This window comes from Hemicordylus capensis, chromosome 5 (genome assembly GCF_027244095.1).
Source record: "Hemicordylus capensis ecotype Gifberg chromosome 5, rHemCap1.1.pri, whole genome shotgun sequence".
Taxonomy (NCBI): Eukaryota; Metazoa; Chordata; class Lepidosauria; order Squamata; family Cordylidae; genus Hemicordylus; species Hemicordylus capensis.
Window position 1 is genome coordinate 49,728,077 of NC_069661.1, and position 12,036 is coordinate 49,740,112.

Consider the following 12,036-nt stretch of genomic DNA (forward strand, 5'->3'; position numbering starts at 1 on the left):
GGGTTTATGGGGACTGTAGGCCAACATCTGCACTGCAGGAGAGCCAAAGTTGAGCAGCCCTGGTGTAGGCAATGCTGAGCTAGATGGACCTATGGTTTGACTCAGAATAAGGCAGCTTCCCATGTTCCTAATCTTAGTTCTAGCAAGGTTTTGCTCTGGCAGCAAAACCAGGAGCCTAAGAGGTAACCCAAACCACTAAGTGTCATAAGGCTTTTGGCCGTGATAGACTAGCAGCACACCCTGTTTATCATCTCTCTGTGAGTCTGTACCCAGCTCAGGGCTCCACCACTGCTGCTTCTTGTCTTCAGTGAAGGCGGTAGGTGGGTATGCATAAATCTCCAAACTCCTTCCTGCTCTCTCTGGAGAGTTGGCAGGCAGATGGAGAGAGTGAAAAAGCAGTGAGCATGCATGTACTGAGGTTGATTTCAAATCCCTTGAAAGTGTTTTCCTTATTTTTATTCCTCAGTCAGGACACAATTAGAATTTTAAAATGTACTGTTCAGATAACTATGCAGGCATTCAAATTTTAACCTCATCTCTGTTTTATAGCTGCTTCCCTCAAAGACAGAAAGAAATAGGGGCCTGGGGAGAACGGAGCAGGGCGGGACGACTGTCCCTTGGCTACCAGGGTCAGGGAGCCACAAAGGCACCTCTTTGGCCAGGGCACCCCCTTGCTCCCTCCCGCCAACCAAGTGCTCGCAGGGAGTGTGAGGCACACCCCTCTCCTCCCCAGCCAATGTTTTATTGAAGTGCTGGCTGAGCTGGGGGATGAAGGCCAGCCAGTCAGCTTTTCAATGAAATGCTGATTGGGGTCTGAATGGTCCCTCTCCTGGGTAGTAGCCACACCCCCTGCATCAGACTTCAGACACAAGGGTATGGCCAATACTGGGGATGGGGCCATGCAGCCCCTGCAGAGTTTATTTTGCTGACTGTGAGCTCCTTCCCCTGCCTCTGTGTGGAGGCAGGGAAAGAGCTCCCACACAGTGATTGAATCAGGGGTGTAGCTATAATTGAGTGGATGGGTTCAAAGAACCCGCCCCCCCAGCTCCTGAGGGTCCCCCAGCTCCACCCCTCCCTATTTTTTTCATTATCTACCTCACTCAGAGGGCCCATCAGGGAGAAGGGCGTACACGGGCCTCCTCTCCCCTAGCTATGCCCCTCGATTCAATGAACCGCTGACTGAGGACACTCTGCAAGGGCTGACTGGCCCCATCACCAGTAATGGTCATGCCCCCTGTGTCTGATGCCAGATGCAGGGGGTGCGGCTTGGGCGTACACACACTCTGTGCATGCGATTAAACATAGAAAGGGAGTTGCTGGTAAGACTTCATTCCTTGGGGATAGGGCTGCTCTGGGAAGAGCATCGGCATACTTGCATGCAGAAGGTTCCAAGTTCCCTCCCTGGCATCTCCAAGACAGGGCTGAGAGAGATTCCTGCCTGCAACCTTGGAGAAGCTGCTGCCAGTCTGTGTAGACAATACTGAACTAGATAGACCAATGGTCTGACTTGGTAGAAGGCAGCTTCTTTTGTTCCCTCTTTTACTCTCACATAAACAGCACACTCCCCATTCACTTCTTTCTCATATACACACAGAGCCACAACATTTGCCTTTAACATCAGCATTCATCTGTACAGGCTGTCCTGCTCCCTCCATGTCTGCTGTGGCCACACCAAAAGACTCTGACAATGTGAAACCTAGGAACATAGGAAACTGCCATATACTGAGTCAGACCATTGGTCTATCTAGCTCAGTATTGTCTTCACAGACTGGCAGCGGCTTCTCCAAGGTTGCAGGCAGGAATCTCTCTCAGCCCTATCTTGGAGAAGCCAGGGAGGGAACTTGAAACCTTCTGTTCTTCCCAGAGCGGCTTCATCCCCTGAGGGGAATATCTTGCAGTGCTCACACATCAAGTCTCCCTTTCATATGCAACCAGGGCAGACCCTGCTTAGCTATGGGGACAAGTCATGCTTGCTACCATAAGACCAGCTCTCCTCTTCCATCCCCACATTCTGCCAAAGCTGAAAAATCCACTGAACCTCAGGGGTGGCCAACCTGAGGCTCTCCAGCTGTTGTTGGACTACAACTCCAATCATCCGCAGTTGCAAAAAAAAAAAAAAAATCACAGTTGTAGTCCAACAGCAGCTGGGAGCCTCAGGCTGGCCACCCCTGCTCTGCCTCCTCACACCCTCTAATGCAGTCACACCATTCCTATATTCAAGATGCCTCTACCCTGGACCACACAGCTGCTTTCTTTGCTGCAGTGAATCTCACTCCTAATGCTTCTGTTGTTCCCCCCACTCAACTGCTGCTGTTGTTACAGTCCTATAGTAATTGTCCCTTGCCCAAAATGAAAGGACATGGTCACTGGATGGAATGAGCTGGTCTAAACCTTTGAAATCAAAGTGGATCTTGTTCTACAGAATAGTGGGGGTATCTCCTTCCAGGAGAGTAGCTGTGTTGTAGCAAAAACAGCAGAGTCTTGTGGCACCTTAAAGACTAATAAATTACTGTAGCATAAGCTTTTGTTGACTAGAGTGCAGAACAAGCCTTGTTGACATGCTTCTCCCACGCCCACTGATTTTGCCATTTCAGAATTGTTAGCATCATTGGATCACATTTGGTTCCTGGACATCATGTGATTCCAAACTAAAATTATATGACATATTTAAGAATTTAAGATGAGTTCATTTTCCCCTGAACTTATCTTAGCCCACACCTTTCAGCAGCCTGGCATGCAGAAATTAAGGAAGGGATGCTTTTTCCTGGCATGGAGATCACATGATGGAAACAGGAGCCTTGCCAGACAAAAAGTAGAATGTAAGGAAGTCAAATGGTTCATTTGTGCTTGGAGTTGCTAAGGTAATTTTTCAGGAGACACTGTATCAGCACAAGATAAGTTAATTCTGTGTACTCATGAGTGATAGTCAGTAACTTTTTATGCAAGCTCCATCATATTAGAAGACTGCAACACTTTGAGGCCCTTCTCACGAGCTTGGATGGGGTTTGCGGGGAGAGTGGGCTTAGCCCACTATCTCCACACACGAGCAGGCAGTCTGCTCCAGGCGGCCAAAGCGGCCGACCACACGACTGCCAGCTCTGTTACGGAGCCGGCAGGGGCTGGGAGGAGCAGGGGCTGCGTGACCCCCGGAAGCTCCAGTATGCCCTGTGCGAGCGGTCGGGGGTATACTTGTGAGTTGCCACGGCGCAGAGGCACGCCATGGCAACACACAATTTAAAAAACTGGGTTTAGGGCAGGGCTACTTAAGCGGGTTACCCGCTGAAGAACCACCAGGCTCGCAGCCGAGCCCGGTGGTTCTCAAGATGGGAGGAAATCGGGCTAGCCTCCGCTAGCCCAATTTTCTCCCATATGAATAGCGTCCATGTCTCCATATATTAAATGCTAGATTTCTGTAAAGCAGTATACATGACAACTGCCCTAAAACTTCAGCTGGAACAGGATGTGTTGGCTTTATCTTTGCTTAGGGTGAATCACCAGAGCAAGTATGCTTTTCAGCTGCATTCCCTGAGCACCCTGCTCATTGAAAGTTGCTCATTGTATAAAACTGTAAACAGCTTGGGCCCTGCCTGTCTTCAAGACAGCGTCCTCAACTAAGACCTATCAGAACTGCCCAGATCTTCTCAGAATGCCTTCTTATCTGTACTACCACCCATGTGTCAAATTCACACAATAACAGTAAGTAACACAGCAATGGAATTCTTTCTTCCCTGGAGGAGACTGGCCAAAGTCCAAATCCAAAAGTCCTATTTGGACAGGGGTACGTTTTTCACTGCAGGTGAGTCTGGTACATGTTATATTTAGCTTGATACTTAACATTGACATTTATATTGGCTGTTGTCCAGAGCAAGAAAGCACTGATGCAGCAAGAGGTGGAGACTAACATTGCTCCTAGAGTAAGTGCACTGGAAAAGGGGACATATTTTTGGATGGCACAGAGGGCTTCTTTCAGAGGGGGAGGTCATCAAAAATTGCCTCTTCCCTGGTGCACTGGTGCAGTTATTCTGGAAGTGCAGTTAGTCTGCTCTTCTCAAAGCATCAACATTCCTTCCTGATGCCTTGCATCATTCCTTGCTCTGGACATCAGCCACTGTGTTGATGTTAGAGTCAAACTGAGTATTTAGGAATGTGCTGGAATCCTGTGACACAGACTCCCCACACTTTTTTCTTTTATGAAAAGTAGCCACGGGCCCCTCCCAGTCCAGATGAGGATTACAATGCAGTGGAGAAGGAGAGTTTAACCCTTCCCCCAGTGCCTTTTTCTTGCTGAAAAGCCCACCAGCAAACTCCTATTTGCTCCAATAGGCAAAGCTAATTTAAAGGCCTAGAAAGTCCCTGTTAAGTTCCTAGTTTGGTCATGTGATTGAAAACTGCCCCAAGCAATAGGTAGACCAGAAGTCCAATAAACAAACCAATGTCAAAGAGATTCCTAACCCTGCATCAAACTACGGCATGCAAGCTATGAAAACCAGCAGATGTGAACATCTTGGTCCAGTCTGAGCCCAAATTACTAATATGAGTGATCAAAATGTGGATTAGAACAAATGTAGGTCCTAATGGTCAAAGATGCAGAAAGATTCTTTCTTGCCCTGTTGTAAGTGCTAAATCTGTTATTGTTAAACAGTAACTTTTTGTTTTATAACTGCTTTCCTCATAAACACAAAGCAATCTTACGGAGATTTAACTAAGACTTTATTCAGAAAACAACTCCATTTTATCTTTCTCAGGGGCGTAGCTAGGGGAGAGGAGGCTGTGTTCATCGCTCTCTCTGGCGGACCCCCAGAGTGAGGGAGACGATGAAGAAAATACGGAGGGATGGCGCTGGAGGGCCCTTAGGAGCTGGGGGCCCGTGTTCTTTGAACCCTTTCACTCAATTATAGCTACGCCCCTGATCCTTCTCCTTTCCCTCCCTTTCTTTTCTGACCCCACGCTCTCTACAGGATCCCCACTGGGACAAACTTCTAATTAACAAAACATAAAGAGGCTGTTCTCACGAGCAGCCAAGAGCAGGCTAAGGCAGCCAAGCCCACTTTTGGCTGCTCATGAGATGCAGTGGGAAACAAGTGGCTGCTGCCAGAGCAGCAAACCCACCTGTGGAGCCCTCCTCCGAAATGAGGTTAAGAGAGCCAATGCTCTCTTAACCTCATTTCTTTGGTCACCTGGGAGACTGCAGGGTCCCCAGCTGGCATCAGGGGAATCCCCACAATGCCCCGACACTTGCTCAGTGCATTATGGCAGTTTCAGGGGCAGGGCGATGCTTCCCACCCCCCAACCCTCTGTGTGAGAAGAGAGCTGGTCTTGTGATAGCATGCATGATCTGTCTCTTTAGCTAAGCAGGGTCTGCCCTGGTTGCATTTGAATGGGAGACCAGAAGTGTGAGCACTGTAAGATCTTCCCCTCAGAGGATGGAGCTACTCTGGGAAGAGCAGAAGGTTCCAAGTTCCTTCTCTGGCTTCTCCAAGATAGGGCTGAGAGAGATTCCTGAAGCTGCTGCCAGTCTGTGAAGACAATACTGAGCTAGATAGACCAATGGTCTGACCTAGTATATGGCAACTTCCTATGTTCCTATGTGGCTGGCAGCTACTGGAATTTGTGTGGGCGGGCAATCAACCCGCCCAGGGAGAGAAAAGGGATCGTCTGCCAGGAGGTAAATGCTAGCAACCTTCCTCCCCACTTTCCCTCGAGCCCTTTCTCATGGACTATGAAAAAGGGCACATAAAATTGCTATATAGAATATAGCAATTCCCCTTCTGCTTGTAACGACACTCGCCATTTAATATGGTTCCAATGCATATTGGAATATTCATTCATTCATTCATTCGATTTCTATACTGCCCTTCAAAAAAAATGGCTCAGGGTGGTTTACACTGAGAAATAATAGATAAATAAGATGGATCCCTGTCCCCAAAGGGCTCACAATCTAAAAAGAAACAGAAGATAGACACCAGCAACAGCCACTGGAGGTACAGTTCTGAGGGTGGATAGGTCCAATATGCATATGTTCCTGAAGAACATGCCAGGGTTCTAGGTAAACAACTGAATAAAGGAGAGAGACTGGAAGTTCTTTCTTTTCTTTGTCCTTTTGCTCTGCTACTCTTTAAACACCAACATTTTCCATTGCAAATCTCTCTCGGCATGCCTGAGACTGGCAAAAGCACTTTGGTGTGCGCATTTCTGTTTAACAGTTGCAGTCTGGCCATATCAGCTGCTGCTTCAAGCCCCACCCAGTGACTGTGTAAGCCAGACATATCTTGCTATAGAGTTAACCCATTCCTCACCAAGTGCTTCTCTACATGATGCCATTCTTCTTATTCATTAGTGTCCTGGGGAACTGTTCAAAATGTACATCTATATGGGACGCTGCTCAGGACAGGTTCTTTGACTTCTTTGTTTATGTGATCACGTAAACAGTTAGGTATATTGATGGCCCAGTAGCAACTGTTGCCAAGGCAGCAGCTTGAGGCAACCGTGTGTGTCTCTTCTGGGCTCACCAGAAGATACTGAACACAGCAGCAGCCATTACAGTAGCAGGGCCCTCTGAGGGCTGGGGTGGCTCTTTCTCTCAGTGTTGTCCTTCATGTCTTGTCTTTGCTTCAGGTTTTTTATTCTTTTTGTTTCAAATTGTTTTATAAAACTTTGTGAGCCACTTTGAGCACCAGTATTCGTAGAAAAGTGGGATGTCAGGATTTAACTAAATAACCTTTATCAGTAATAATACTAAAATATGAGCACTCCATATATTTTTCTTTTCTTTTTATTCATTCGATTTCTGTACCACCCTTCCAAAAATGGCTCGGGGTGGTTTACGCAGAGAAATAATAAATAAACTAGCTGACCCCGCACACAGCACCTGTGTGCTTTGGGGTCGGCTGTTTCTCCCTCCCTCTCCCTCCTGCCCCAGGCTCTCCTCTCTCCCCCCTCCCTCCAGCCCCGTGCTCTTTAGCCCTCCCCCCTTCCGTTCCTCCCCACACACAGAGCCTCACCAGGAGGCGGGCGGTCAAAAAGGGCCCTGCTGCTGCCGTTACCACCTGTTCCCCAATCACCCCTGATGGTGCCACCAGGGCCAGTCTGTCCTGCTGCCTCCCGCCTCCTCCCAGCCCAGGCCACGTCCGTGATGGTCACAACTACTTCTTCTTCTTCTTCTTCTTCTTCTTCTTCTTCTTCTTCTTCTTCCATTTATATCCCGCTCTTCCTCCAAGGAGCCCAGAGCAGTGTACTACATACTTGAGTTTCTCCCCACAACAACCCTGTGAAGTAGGTTAGGCTGAGAGAGAAGTGACTGGCCCAGAGTCACCAAGCTAGTTTCATGGCTGAATGGGGATTTGAACTCGGGTCTCCCCGGTCCTAGTCCGGCACTCTAGCCACTACACCACGCTGGCTCTTCAAGGAGCCCAGAGCGGTACACTACATACCCAGGTTTCTCCTCACAGCCAACCTGTGAAGTAGCAGCGTGGTGTAGTGGTTAGAGTGCTGGACTAGGACCGGGGAGACCCAAGTTCAAATCCCCATTCCGTCATAAAACTAGCTGGGTGACTCTGGGCCAGTCACTTCTCTCTCAGCCTAACCTACTTCACAGGGTTGTTGTGAAAGAGAAACTCAAGTATGTAGTACACCACTCTGGGCTCCTTGGAGGAAGAGCGGGATATAAATGTAATAATAATAATAATAATAATAATAATAATAAACGGTGGCTGGGCTAGGCCTGTGGCTGCCACCACCTCCTCACAGTGGCCAGGCTAATGAGCAGCTGGATTGGCTGGGCGGCGGGAGCTCACGCGTGGCCCGGGCCGCTGCTGCCTCCTCGCCATGGCTGCTGCCATTTCCCCCCACAGCAGCTCTACTCAATGGCCTCCTGCCACGTGAGCTCCCGCCGCCCAGCCAATCCTCTGGGTTGCTGGGACACATCCCCCACAGAGGCACGTCTATGAGAATTAATATAATAGACTAGTATCTTTCAGCCCGTTAAATTAACGGGCGCTAGTAGCCTGTTCTGCCCTCCCCAGCCGCCTCCTCCCGCCTGGGCCCTCCGCCTCCTCACCCAGGGCCCTCATTTGGGTGAGTGTGCTGCATCCACCCTATGGGACAATGGGGACAGACAGTGCCCATTTCTGCCTGTGGGTGCCTCCTAGGAGTGCCCCAGTGGGTCAGGTGGTAGTGCCCCAATGGGTGCCTGCTACCATCCAGGTTTAAGAGTGATTGGGCAAAAGGGTTGATTTTTAAAGAATTTCTGAAGTTTGTGCGTCTTTGGGGCAGATTCAGGGCAGAAAAGGGGCTTCGGGGGCAGAAGAGTGGATTGAGTGGTAGTGCCCCAATGGATGCCTGCCACCACCCAGATTTCAAAGGAACTGGGCAAAGGGGCGATTTTTAAATAATTTCTTAAATTTGTGTGTCTTTAAGCTTCCTCCCCATAGGGAATAATGGGGATTTCAGTAGCCCCATAACTCCACTTGGGGGGCACTGGGGTATCCCAGAGCAAGTGGTGATGTAGTGCACATAGGTTGCCAACCACCCCCATACCCACAAGCCCAAGGGGTGCTGGGTTTTGTTGTTTCTGAGGCATTCTGAGTGTAGATTCTCTGGTAGCAAATGAGAGTGGATTCATTTTCAACAACAAACAATTAACCTCAATGAAGATGTCAGACAGACGGACCAGAGAGGATGCCGGAGAACTTCCAGCAGCCCTGACAAGGACCTTGACTTGGACACCGGACTCCTGACATTATCACCCCACCCCCACCACTGCAAGTTGAACTCACTGCTCATTACTGTTGGTAAGAGCTCTAGAACAGTTTTTAAAGCATATTTTAATCAAAAGAACAAAGCCTGCCTTGACTTTTAAAATTGCAGGAAGGCTATCAAATATTAAATAAATAGAATCAAAGTATCCTAGGATCCTAGAAATGATTGATATTTGACTGAATTCCAGTTCTTCGATCCTGTGTTTATATTGTGACACAGATTTATCCAGATTTCTTTTCCTCCCCTTTTTTGAGGTTACCAAGTTCCAAGCCTGTTTTGCAAACTTTTTGTCATGACGATATACAGTCTGTCTGCTTATTAGGAAAAGTACAGATCGAGGAGGCAGCATGTGGGAGCTGAGTCATCGTTTGGCCGGGAGCCTCCTCATTTTTTGTTTGGGTGGAAGATGCTTATTACTGGTGGTTTTTGTGCAGTTTTTCAGTTGCATTCTTGGTCTGCTGTTAAATTCAATCCTGGTTAGAAATGCAGTGAATATTTGTACCATCTTCTGTTTTTTTCAAGCCTAGTGGACAAGAATTTCTTTCCCTGTGAACCCCAGATTCACAGATAAATGTATTTGTTAATTTAGAAATGAGTATCACAGATCTGGGATTTTGATGAAACATTCTTTGAAGAATGTTTAGCATTTCAAAAATCTCTTTCAAACCACCTTATATCTTTATATATCCATCTCTCCAGTCAAGCTACTCTCCCAAATATAATTATACAGGGCTTAGAATAGATATAGTTTATTGCTATGGGCTGCTGGGTAACCAATCTTTTGATTGGGAGATTGCTTGTTAAGATCTTAGAAGGATTGGCTGGTATTTCCTCAGTGAGAGCTAATTGTTAGGAGATGGCCTTTTGATACCTGGGCTAGAGGTCTTTCTTGAGTGTTTAACCAGATAGTAATCAGAAGGTGACTGCCTCTAGGTAAAGGGATTAGGGCTACTAACTCTGAATAAAGCTATTCCTGGAGACCCCCCCTCCCTCCCCCCACCCCGCAATAACCTTTCTAATGCTTTTCACAATATCAAGCCATTAAAATCTCCAGGTTTGTTTTCTTTAGCCTGGAAATTGGAAATTTAGGCACTGAAGACACATTTGTTGTTCACCCAGGCTTTTAATTAGATTTACAGCTTTAATACTTTTAATGTTTTGTTTTAAATTTCTATTGTTTTTGTTTGTTTTGTTGTGTTGTGCACTGCTCAGAGACGTATGCTTTGGCATTATATACATATATTAATTAATTGATTAATTGCCACTGGAGAGGGCACTTTGAATTGGAGACCCCCCATGGTGCTTGGGAAAGGATTATATTCCACTCCCCAATGTGTCATGGCACAGATCCAAATCAGGCCCATCTGTGACTACTTTTACAAGAAGAAAATGACATGTGGAATTACAGAGAACTCCAGCATAAAGAGTAGTTTGGCCCTGGAAAAATAGCTGAGAATTAGTTGAAGGCTAGAAGTGTCTTACGGGGACAGGGCCTGTCTCTGGGGATCTGATGTTAGAAAATGGACCTATTGTCTGCTAGGAGTGCATGTTGTTTGCCTCCATGTATGCTCTCCTTGTATATTTGTAAAGAGTACGATAATGTGCCATCAGTGGAAGCACTGCTTGTGATGGTTCTTCCAGGAGTTTAGGTGAAGTGGTTGCCTCAAGCAGTGGATTACCCCCTCTTTGTCACTGCCTCCAGGCACATGCACACACCCCTCCTCCATCTCCTCCCTGATTTGCTACTGGGCTAATAATGAGAAAGGGGAGGAGTGCAAAAGGACATGAGGAAGGGGCATTAGAGTACTGGAGATGCTCTGCATCTACTCTTTCCTCATCCACTTCCTCATCTTCTCATCATCAGCCCAGCAGAAGATGAAAGTGCACACAGTGTGCAATACAAGGTGGCTACTGCAAAGGAAGAGGAGGCAGAGATGGGCATGTGCCCATAGGCCTGCACATGAAATCAAACCACAGCTACTTTAAAAAAGGGAAGGGGCCCTGCAACAAGTGCAAAGGGGTCCTGAGCTGCCACTGCCAGTGCTCTCTCTTCCGAAGAAAAGCAACCCCAGATTTCACTGTCTCATTGCTCAAGGAAGTGGAGAATGCACAACAATATCTTTGTCCTGTTTCTTGGCATCATGCGGCTTGAACCAGATTCCCTGGATTACCCTGACTATCACGACCTTTGTCCTACTGAAAGTGAAACCTGGGAAGATCTAAAACCTGCAGCTTTTTGAATCCCTTTCAAATCAGAATTGCATCACAATAGAGCTATACGTATTGGCTGTGGTCCAGCTAAATCTGGTTGTGTCTAAGTCCATTTGAAAATGGGGCTCATTGATCTGGACACACTTGTTCCCTTGGATTCAATGGGACTCATTCACAACTAAGCTCGCTGGATCGGAGTTGCCTAGCTTTGATAGAGATTGATTGAGACATCTGGCAAAAAATGTTGACAAAGCTATAATTTTAGTCTCCCAGCTGAATCTTTTCATGAAAAAAACAATTTTTTTTGCTTACAATTTGTACTCTACATTGTGCACCTAACAACAAGTAATAAAAACCGAGCGTGGTTGTAAATATATGTGACTCTTGTCAATACCATAAACTTCTCCAGTTTCACCTTAAACAAGGCTTGATATATTTGTCACCCTGTAATAATTTAGAGTAACTGTTCACTTGCTCTATATATCTAAGAATTTCATGAATGAAAGCCAAAATGCACTGTTGTATACAAACAGGGATGTTGGTTAGGTTAAAGACCACTTTAATGAGATCTGCAAACATCTTGCAGCAAAACATATGCCATCAAATCATCCTAAATTAATAAGCAGTCCCTAAGCAGATTAAACTACTATAGAATTAGGGTAAAAGAACAGATCACCTTTAATAAGGGATGTGATACTCTCTAGTGAAGTTGAAGTCACGCTGGCCTGGTTCACACAATCATTCAAATCTAGGTTTAATGTGGGTTACACCCACCATCAAAGGGCTTTTTTCAGGGCGAGACACAATGTACTGCCCTTTGCAGTGCTTTCTGGGAGGTTTTTGAAGGTCCCAAGGAGTGACAGACTTTGTCCTTGTGGTCTGGGGCAGTGTTTCTCAATGTTTTTGGAGTCATGGACTGGTACATTATTCATGCGCAGTTTTCTGGACCAGCAGTTAGTAAGGGGGTCACCCCCATCACCCCCACGCCCACCCCCAGGCACCTCCTAAAAAACAATTTTGAGCAGTTCTCCGGAGCTCATTGCCAGGCAGCCCTCACTGCTGGATAAT